The sequence below is a fragment of the Lotus japonicus genome, chromosome 1 (genome assembly GCF_012489685.1).
Source record: "Lotus japonicus ecotype B-129 chromosome 1, LjGifu_v1.2".
Lineage (NCBI taxonomy): Eukaryota > Viridiplantae > Streptophyta > Magnoliopsida > Fabales > Fabaceae > Lotus > Lotus japonicus.
In genome coordinates, this window is record NC_080041.1 from 6127087 (window position 1) to 6137738 (window position 10652).

General features: G+C 37.4%; 1 pseudogene; it reads left to right on the top strand.

The window, feature by feature from the left end:
* The first annotated feature begins 910 nt into the window (after window positions 1–910).
* LOC130733255 (TMV resistance protein N-like) lies at window positions 911–5775 on the top strand (annotated as a pseudogene).
* The last annotated feature ends 4877 nt before the right edge of the window (window positions 5776–10652 follow it).

The window sequence follows — 10652 nt, forward strand, 5'->3', positions numbered from 1 at the left end:
GACTTACTTACGAAAATTTCCTACGAATAATTTTATAGCCAAATCTGCAGGAAAATAGGTTTTTTAAAGTATGAAACGAATCATTATTGTTAAAAAAACTTACATTTCGCCGCTCAACAACTACTCCGTGAGGACCTACATGAGAATTTTCTTAATTTTGGTCAATGTGCATTTCGAACATGGTTGTAATAATGTATTGGTATCCAAATTTAAAAGCCAACCATAAATAAATTAAGAACGAAACTTCCTATTTCTTGGTATCCAAATTTGAAAAAACATTTTTGAAAAACTTAAATATATAGTGGTCCCTATAAAATAGGACTTGTCTTGTTTTGGTCCTTATAAATTTCTTTTTGTTGATTTTAGTTCTTAAATGTAAAATAGTAGCGTGATTTTGATCCTGCTATCATTGTCGTGATTTCTCACGACAGTTTAAACGGCTGCTGAAAGTAAAATAAAAATTAAGGAAAGCCGCCAGTTGAGAAAAATTAAACAAAAATTAAAAGCAGCTTGTTTAATCACAAAAATTACGGTAAGAACACTAAAATCACAAAAATTACATTAAAACTTAATCAAATCTAATCAATATAGAATAAGAAACAATGAGCTGACACTACAACTCAATGAAACTGTCTCAAACAAGTGACACCCATATAGATTAAGAATGGAACCAAATGTAGTAATGTACCACGAAAAACATTTTGATGATTTTAATATTTTCTTTACCATACGCGCTCCCAAACCACCATGTGAGGACCATTTATTATTTTTGTAATCTCATACTTTTTATTATACCTTTCATCCCTGTCAGATCTGGATCCCATCGTTCTGTATCAGCAATTTTATATGTTACTACTAACTACGTTGACCAAATGATTATTAGTTATAAAAGCTATAATCTTAGCTTTTAATTAAAACTGAATGGATGGTTGAGATTTTGCAGCAGAGAGATATATCCATCCTCCTATTTTCTTCTCTTTTATACTAACCATTTTTATAGCAGTTGTAGTCTTCAACCAATCCTCAAACCAAATCAAGCTTATACACTATGGCTGAATATGGAGAAGAGTCTGGTAGTTTTATCTATGATGTCTTCCTCAGTTTTAGAGGTGAAGATATTAGGTACAACTTTATAGACCATCTTCAAAAAGAGCTGAACACGAAGGATATCCGCACCTTCGCTGATGATAAGAGCCTGGTGATAGGGGAAGATATTTCGGTTGCTCTTCCCAAAGCCATTCTTGAATCTAAGATTTTGATTATTGTGTTTTCTGAGAATTATGCAACTTCCACATGGTGTCTTGACGAACTAGTCAAGATTCTTGACTGTGCCAGCAACAATGACAACAAACAACTTGCTTTCCCCATTTTTTACCACGTGGATCCATCAGATGTACGGCATCAGACAAAAAGTTACAGTAAAGCCATGACTGCACATGTGAAGAGCTTTGAAGAAAACCCAGAGAAAGTACAAGCATGGAAATCAGCTTTGCATGAGGCTGCCAACTTGAAAGGATACCATATTAGCACCGGGTATGTACCAATACTTCTTCTCTTCATGTATTTTTAGGTTCCAAGGTATTGTTATATTAGGTTCCAAAGTAATTTCTTTTGCTTTCTGCAGATTTCTGTTGTTTGATTTCCCTTCCCTCACTTTCAGTATATTAAGTTTTATTTTACTAACCATGTCTGTTAATTTGTTTTTATACTGGTTATTATATTGTTTATTGATTTCCCCTGCAGGTCTGAAGTCAATCATATTAAAAAGATTGTTAACAAAGTCCATGCGAAAATACCTCCTAAACCTTTACCTGGTGAGGACCCAGTTGGACTTGAGCAACGCACAAAAGAGGTGACATCACTTCTAGACATGAAGCCTAATGATAATAGTGTATACATGTTAGGCATACATGGAATTGGTGGAATAGGGAAAACAGAACTTGCTAGAGCTTTGTATAACAAGATTGTGCACCAATTTCAAGCTGCAAGTTTTCTTGCCAATGTGAGAGAAAAGTCAACAATCAGTGGCCCAGAAGATCTACAAAAGACACTTTTATCAGAGATGAAGGAAGGGTTAAAAGTTGAGTTGGGAAGTACAAATAAAGGAATGTATGAAATTAGATGCAGACTTAGCAAGAAAAATGTTCTTTTGGTTCTTGATGATGTTGATGACAGACAACAGTTGAAAAACCTGGCAGGAGGATGCGATTGGTTTGGTCCAGGTAGCAGGATCATTATAACAACGAGGGATGAAGATTTGTTAATTGGTCATCAAGTTCAAAAGATTTATAAAATGACAGAACTTGAGGATCAACAATCTCTAGAGCTCTTCTGCCAGAAAGCCTTTGGAAAGAGCGAGCCTAAAACAGGTTATGAAGACATGTCTTCTCGTGCAGTAAATTATGCCAAGGGTCTTCCATTGGCATTAAAAGTCATAGGCTCTGATTTGGCCAATGAAGAAAGTTTAAAAGCATGGGAGGATGCATTGATCGCATACGAGAGAAATCCCAATGCAGAGATTCAAGGCAAGCTTCAAACAAGCTATGAAAGATTAAAGGAGTACAATGCCAAGCAAGTTTTCCTGGACATAGCTTGTTTTTTCAAAGGGGAGAAAATTGAATATGTTGAGAATATACTAAAGAAATTCAAGGCTCCATATTATATTAAAGTGCTTGTTAAAAAATCTCTCCTAACAATTGAAGATGGTTGCTTGAACATGCATGATCTAATACAGGATATGGGTAGAGAGATTGTTAGGAAGAAGGCATCAGAAATTCCCAGTAAATATACCAGATTATGGTCTCATAAAGATGTTGTTGAAGTACTGTCTGAAGATCTTGTAAGAATCATCTATTTTTGTTTTTGATTTATACATCATAGTGTGAGTGTGTGTGTTATTAATGGGCAATCTGCAATATTGTAATTGATGAATGTTATTTTTATGTGCTTGATCTAAAGGGAAGTGATGAAATTGAGGGAATACTGCTTGATCCCCCCAAACGAGAAAAAGTAGATTTGATTGGTGCTACCTTTGAGAAGATGAGACGCCTCAGAATTCTCATTGTTCGAAATGCATCCTTCAAAACAGAGCCTAAATATCTGCCAAATCATTTAAGCGTGCTTGATTGGGAGGAGTATCCTTCAAAGTCCTTCCCCCCAAATTTTCATCCGAAGGAAATCATTGTCTTCAATTTGCGTAAAAGCTATCTCACACTAGAAGAGCCATTTAAGGTATAACATGTTTTATGTTCTTGTCATCATTTAATTTTTACATTTAACAATAACTCTAGTTTTTACTCACATAAACATGCTACAAATGATTCGATTGACTTTTTCTTTTGGCAGGAATTTTCATGTCTCACTATTATGGATTTCTCACATAGTCAATCTATCATTGTACTGCCTGATGTTTCTGGAGTTCAAAATTTGAAAGAATTGAGGCTTGATAATTGTGCTAACCTAACTGGAGTTCATAAATCTCTAGGATTTCTCAAAAATCTTGCTCACTTGAGCGTTTTGGGATGCACCAAACTTAGAAATTTCCTGCGAACAATGTTTTTACCATCTCTTGAGTTCCTTGACCTTAACTTATGTGTAAGTCTTGAACACTTCCCAAATATAGTGAACAACATGAATAAGCCTTTGAAGATTCATATGGAATATACTGCGATTGAAGAGCTGCCAGCTTTCATTACTAATCTTACTGGGCTTGTTTGTATAGAGATGTCAGGTAGCAAGAAACTTAGACATCTTCCAAGTAGCTTATTCATGTTACCGAAATTGGCTTCCTTAAAAATTGGAGGATGTTGTCAACTTGGAGAGTCCTTCAGAAGGTTTGCACACAGCTCTGCAGCTGTCAATGGTCATTCAACTTTAGAAACATTGCATTTCGTAAATGGTGGTTTGTCGGATGAAGAGCTTCATGCAATTCTCAATTCGTTTTCAAAGTTACAAGAGTTGATTGCATCGGGAAACAATTTTGTATCCCTCCCTCCATGCATTAAGGACTCAATTCACTTGACAAGTCTTGATGTAAGTGATTGCAGGAAGCTTAAAAAATTCCTGAACTCCCTAATTTGAGTATTCTTAATATCCATGGTTGTGTGAAGCTTGAAGAGATCGCAGAGCTACCGTCTAGTATTCGAAAACTGAATGGAACATATTGCAAATCCTTAACTCCAGAGACATTAGACATGCTATGGGAGCTTCAGGTATATATATTATTGCTTAGTCTCTCGAGTTCTATTTTAATTGTCGTGTGGTTGCTTTAATCGAACTCTGGATCACTTAGTCATAGAGACCCTCATACCATGTCATGAACCAATTATTCTAAAAGTTTAAACCGTTGTGTGAAGAACACATGAATGGTTATAGTTCTAAAGGGTTAAATGTTTTTTTAATATGATAGGTTACAAAAGAGATACACGGATTAGAAGTTGTGGTGCCCCAAATGAAGATTCCAAAATGCTTTGACTTGGAGGGCAATGGAGGAGATCCTTGTTTCTGGGCTCGTGGAAAATTCCCTATGGTTGCTTTAGCATTGGTCTTCAACAATGTGGAAGGAACAACCAGAGAATATCGCCATCAACTTGTTGTGCTTCACTTGGTCATCAACGGACGATGTGTGCCTCGCAAAGGCTACTGCACCTTCAGGATGGAAGCAGATCATATGTTAGTCTGTGACCTGCGACTTTTGTTTAGCGAAGAGGAGTGGCAGGGCCTTGATGCATTTCTTGAGCCTGGTCATTGGAATCAGGTGCAGGTTTCATACGAATCCCCATCGACCATGGCATTAAGATGTTGGGGTGTTTTCGTGTACAAGCAAGGAGAAACCAAGATGGGCGATGTCATGTTCACATGTCCAGGCCCAGAGTACTCATACATATCAACCACAACAGTTCCTCCTGCCAGAAATCATATGCAGGAACTAAGGAAGATGATAGAGGGGTTAGCCTTAGATAATCTGCTTTATGTGATGTTGAAAGAAACAAAGGAACGGGATTACTTTGGAGATGATATGAGTGCTCTAATGGCAGCTGGGAAGGAGATATCCAAGGAGGCTAAGGCTGTATTACAAGGCAAAGCGCTAGATAAAAAATCCATCCTCGCACAGTTATTGCAGATTATGAAGTCCCCTACCCAGATAAAGTTGATAGAGCAAAACAAACTTCTGCGCCAGAAATTTGAAAGAAATGAATCTACTACTGCTGCTTCTACTCCGGATATTGAAGACGGTTGGAAGCATAAATATCATGAACTGCTGGGAAAGCTCAACAGCGTTACTCAATCTGCTGCTGAGTTTCATAATATTTCAAAGCGTAACAGAGATATTGGCTGCGAGAGCTTTACAAAGTCTGGGAAGCTAGCTGCTATTTTGAAAGCAAGAGGTGAAGAGTTGCGAGGGATTTATGTTGCTGAGCTCAAGATGTGAAGAGTGCAATATATTTGAACGGACTGAGAAATGGATTCCTTGAAGCACAGGTCATCTTGCTTGCTCTGTACATGGACAGAGCAACTCCACAACATGTTAATGATGATGGGCCAGACAAATACAAAGGAATATGTTGTCACCCATGTTGGTGACACTTCTACCCCTCCTCTTTGTTGAGTTATTTTTTATGCTGTTGATGTGTTGTTTATTTAAGATAGATTCTTAGCTGGTTGTACTAGTAATAAAATTGTCACTAACAATCTGTTCGTCTACTAAAACTGTAAAAGTGAACAACATTCTTTGACGTGAATAAGCTATGTGGAAGATATTTGAGTTTCCTGCTACCTGTCAACTCTACAGAAACAAGCCCAGTAAAATTACCAATGGAATATGGCAGCTTCTCAGTTGCAGTATTTATCATATAAATCTTCAGTGGCTGGTTCATGTTGTTCACTATCTCTGGAAAATGTTTTAGTCTTATGCCTAAATTAAGGTCAAGGACTTCTAGACATGGTAAATGCATGCTTCGCGGGAAATCTTTAAGTTTGGCGCATCTAGAAGCACTTAAGAAAGCACGTATTGGAGCAATCCGACAAATTCATCAACCTAGATTAGGTTCTTGCAATTGTCAAGTCTTATTTCTATCAAATCTGGAACTTTAGATACACTAGGCATTGCAGTGATAGATTGATTATGTGAGAAATTCATGGTATTCAGACATGAAAAATTCTACCCAAAGAAAAATTCAATCAAATGATTTTCTGGTCCCTTCAACATGTTCTATTCTCTCCCTTTTGAAGAAGCTTATGCCTAAGAAAACTTGCTTGGCATTGTAGTGCAATTTATCATAGCTTCTTTGGAGCACGTATTGTATTGAATCCTTGTATCTAGATAGTGTTGGTGATTTTAGAATCATCAATGTATTTTAGTAGTAATGTGATCTACTATAGGCTGATGCAATTACGCGTTAGGCTCGGAATCGAGTCAGGTTAGTGCGGAGTGCACGCTCGGTGAGCCAACGCATAATTGACCGCGAATACGAACCGGGGTCCAAGGGGCGGAGCCCTGCGGGTCAGCGCCCCGTTCGAAAATTTTCTGAACAGTTGTGACCCTAGTTTGAAATTGTTTGAAGAATTGTGACTTTTCAGAACAATTGTGACCATTCGTGCAAACACAGCCTTCTATATAAGGTTGCTTGCAGCCTAAGGAAAAAACACAGAAAACCAGAAACAGTATTCTGAAACAGATATTCGAACAACACAACATCTCTCTACTTTCTTTATCTGTTCTCTTGTGCCAAGAAACAGATTGACTGTCAAGCATTATCCCAACAAAGATTTCGTGAACCCAGGCAATTACAGGGTCGAAATAATTTGTTCGGAAACTGGACGCTCACGATTCTTGACTTTATCTAGGATTATCACACCCGATTTTCTAACAAACGAACAAATTATTTTACTGATAATCATGGCTGGAGAAGGCGCTGTCAAGGAGATGACTACTAAGTTCGGGAAATTGGACAAGTTTCAAGGACAAGACTTCAGGCGTTGGCAGAAGAAGATGCACTTCTTGTTGACAACATTGAAGGTGGTATACGTTCTGTCTACACCGATTCCTGAACTTCTGGAGGAAGAAACTGTTGAAAATATAAGAAGCAGATCAAAGTGGGAGAATGACGACTACATATGCAGAGGACACATTCTTAACGGTATGTCTGATCCTTTATTCGATATTTATCAAAATGTGGAATCTGCAAAGGAATTGTGGGATTGTCTTGAAGCCAAGTACATGGCAGAGGACTCATCCAGTAAGAAGTTCTTGGTGACTGATTTCAACAATTACAAAATGGTTGAATCAAGGTCTGTCATGGAACAATACAATGAGCTTCTACGAATTCTTGGACAATTCACACTGCACGGATTGAAGATGGATGAAACAATATCTGTCTCAAGTATCATAGACAAGTTGCCCCCTTCATGGAAGGATTTCAAACACAATTTGAAGCATGGAAAAGACGAACTGTCTTTGGTCCAACTTGGAAGTCACTTGCGCATAGAAGAATCTCTAAGAGCGCAGGAAAGTGACAAGGGAAAAGGAAAAGAAGTTGCTGGTCCCTCGGTTAATATGATCGAGGAGGGTAGTAAGAACAATAACAACAAAAACAAAGGAAAGAAGCGTGCTTTCAAGAACAACAAAGGAAGTTTCGGTTCTAACAAGAAACAGAAACTAGAATGCTGGAAGTGTGGTAAGACAGGCCACTTCAAGAGGGATTGCCGTTATGGAAAGAAGCATGATAACGTGAATGCAAGTGGTTCGGGAAAGGGGTCTAAGGACCAATCCCAAGAACAAGGTCAGAAATCAATTCATAACCTGAATATTTTGATTAAACATTCAGTTTCATTAATTTCTGAAGCATTTTATGTGCAGGATGATGCTATTGCGTGGTGGATTGATTCTGGCGCCACAACACATGTTTGCAAGGATCGTTTCTGGTTCAAGACTTTTGTTCCAGTGGAAGATGGATCTGTCCTCTACATGGGAGATCATCACTTTGATCCTGTTGAAGGCAAAGGAAGCGTGGTGTTAGAATTCAGTTCTGGAAAAACTATTACTTTGTTTAATGTTTTGTATGTTCCTAAACTACGTAAGAACTTAGTTTCTGGTCCTGTATTGAATAAGCTTGGATACAAGCAAGTGTATGAATCCGATAAATATGTATTATCAAAGTCTGGTGTGTTTGTAGGATTTGGATATTATAATAATGGTATGTTTATGTTGAATTTGAATGGAGTTCCTAATGATTCTGGTTCTGTATTTATGACCAATTTGAATGTTATTAAATCTTCTTTATGGCATGCTCGTCTAGGACATGTACATTATAAAAGAATGCTTGAAATGTCTAAAGATGATTTAATTCCTGTTTTTGATGGAAATGTAGAAAAGTGTAAAACTTGCATGCTAACAAAGATTACTAGGCAACCTTTTAAAAGCATAACAAGGAAATCTGTCATACTTGAATTGATACATAGTGATTTATGTGATTTGCATGCTACTCCATCATTAGGACATAAAAAGTATCTTGTCACTTTCATAGATGATGCATCTAGATTCTGTTATGTTTATTTGTTGCATTCTAAAGATGAAGCCTTAGATAAATTTAGAGTTTATAAAACTGAAGTTGAATTGCAACAGAATGTGATGATTAAAACATTACGTACGGATAGAGGTGGTGAATATTATGATCCTGAATTCTTCCAATCCGTAGGAATCATTCATGAGACTACGGCACCTTATACACCTCAACAAAATGGTGTGGCTGAAAGGAAGAATAGAGTTCTTAAAGAAATGGTGAACGCCATGTTATCCTATTCTGGTTTGAGTGAAGGGTTTTGGGGAGAAGCCATGTTAACGGCTTGCTATTTGTTAAATATGGTTCCTAATAAAAGGAACAAGACTACCCCATATGAACTTTGGTATAAGAAACGACCCAACTTAACATTTCTACGTGTTTGGGGTTGCAGGGCCGTGGTTAGACTCCCGGATCCTAAAAGGAAAACTTTGGGTGAAAAGGGTGTAGCTTGCATCTTCGTTGGATATGCTGAACATTCCAAAGCATATAGGTTCTATGTTATAGAACCTAATGACTCGGTTTCTATTAACACAATTATAGAATCAAGGGATGCCATATTTGATGAGAATTGTTTCTCTTCTATACCTAGACCAAAGGACCTTATATCTAAGTCGGATGAACCTACAAAGGATGATCATTCAACTGATGTACCAAGTGAGACACTCGAACCTCGGAAAAGCAAAAGACCTAGAAAACCTAAATCTTATGGTTCGGATTTTCAATTATATTTAGTTGAGGGATCAAAGGATCAAATTGATAATCAATACTATTATTGCTATAGTATAGAGGAGGATCCAAGAACGTATGATGAAGCTGTGAAATCTCGAGATTCTGCTTTTTGGAAAGAAGCAATTGATGAAGAGATGAGTTCTATCATGGAAAATAATACTTGGGTATTATCTGATTTACCACCAGGTTGTAAACCATTGGGTTGCAAATGGATCTTCAAAAAGAAGATGAAAGTCGATGGTACAATTGACAAGTTTAAAGCTAGATTGGTAATCCAAGGCTTTAGACAGAAGGAAGGGATTGATTACTTCGATACCTATGCTCCAGTTGCTCGTATCACTACTATTAGATTGTTGATTGCTTTAGCGGCTATTCACAATCTAGTGATCCATCAAATGGATGTCAAAACAGCATTCCTGAATGGTGATTTGGAAGAAGAAGTGTATATGAAGCAACCTGAAGGATTTGTAATGCCTGGTAATGAGCATAAGGTGTGTAAGCTAGTTAAGTTGTTGTATGGGCTGAAACAAGCTCCGAAGCAATGGCATCAAAAATTTGATGAGGTTGTTTTGTCTAGTGGTTTTATTCTAAACCAAGCTGACAAATGTGTATATAGCAAATTTGATACATCCGGTAAAGGAGTTATTATTTGTCTATATGTGGATGACATGTTGATCTTTGGCACGGACCAAAATCAAGTTGATAAAACAAAGAATTTCTTGTCATCAAAGTTCTCCATGAAGGATATGGGAGAAGCGGATGTTATTCTTGGTATTAAGATTAAACGGGAGAATAAGGGGATTGTAATTACGCAATCTCATTACATTGAGAAAATACTCAAGAAGTTTAATCATGAAAGTTGTTCTCCGGTTAGTACTCCCATGGATCCAAGTGAAAAACTTATGCCAAATACAGGTAAACCTGTGGATCAGCTCGAATATTCAAGAGCTATAGGCTCTTTGATGTATGCTATGATTAGCACTAGACCGGATATTGCTTTTGCGGTTGGAAAGTTGAGCAGATTTACTAGTAATCCTAGTAGACATCATTGGCATGCGATAACTAGGGTATTCAAGTACTTGAAGGGTACTATGAATTTTGGATTGTCATATGTGGGATTTCCTTCGGTATTAGAGGGTTATTCGGATGCTAGTTGGATAAATAATGTTGAAGACTCATCCTCTACAAGTGGTTGGGTGTTCTTTCTTGGGGGAGGTGCCATCTCGTGGGCTTCCAAGAAGCAAACATGTATAACTAGTTCTACAATGGAATCAGAGTTTGTGGCATTGGCTGCTGCTGGTAAAGAAGCGGAATGGCTAAGAAACTTGGTATATGAGATTCCATTATGGCCTAAACCGATAT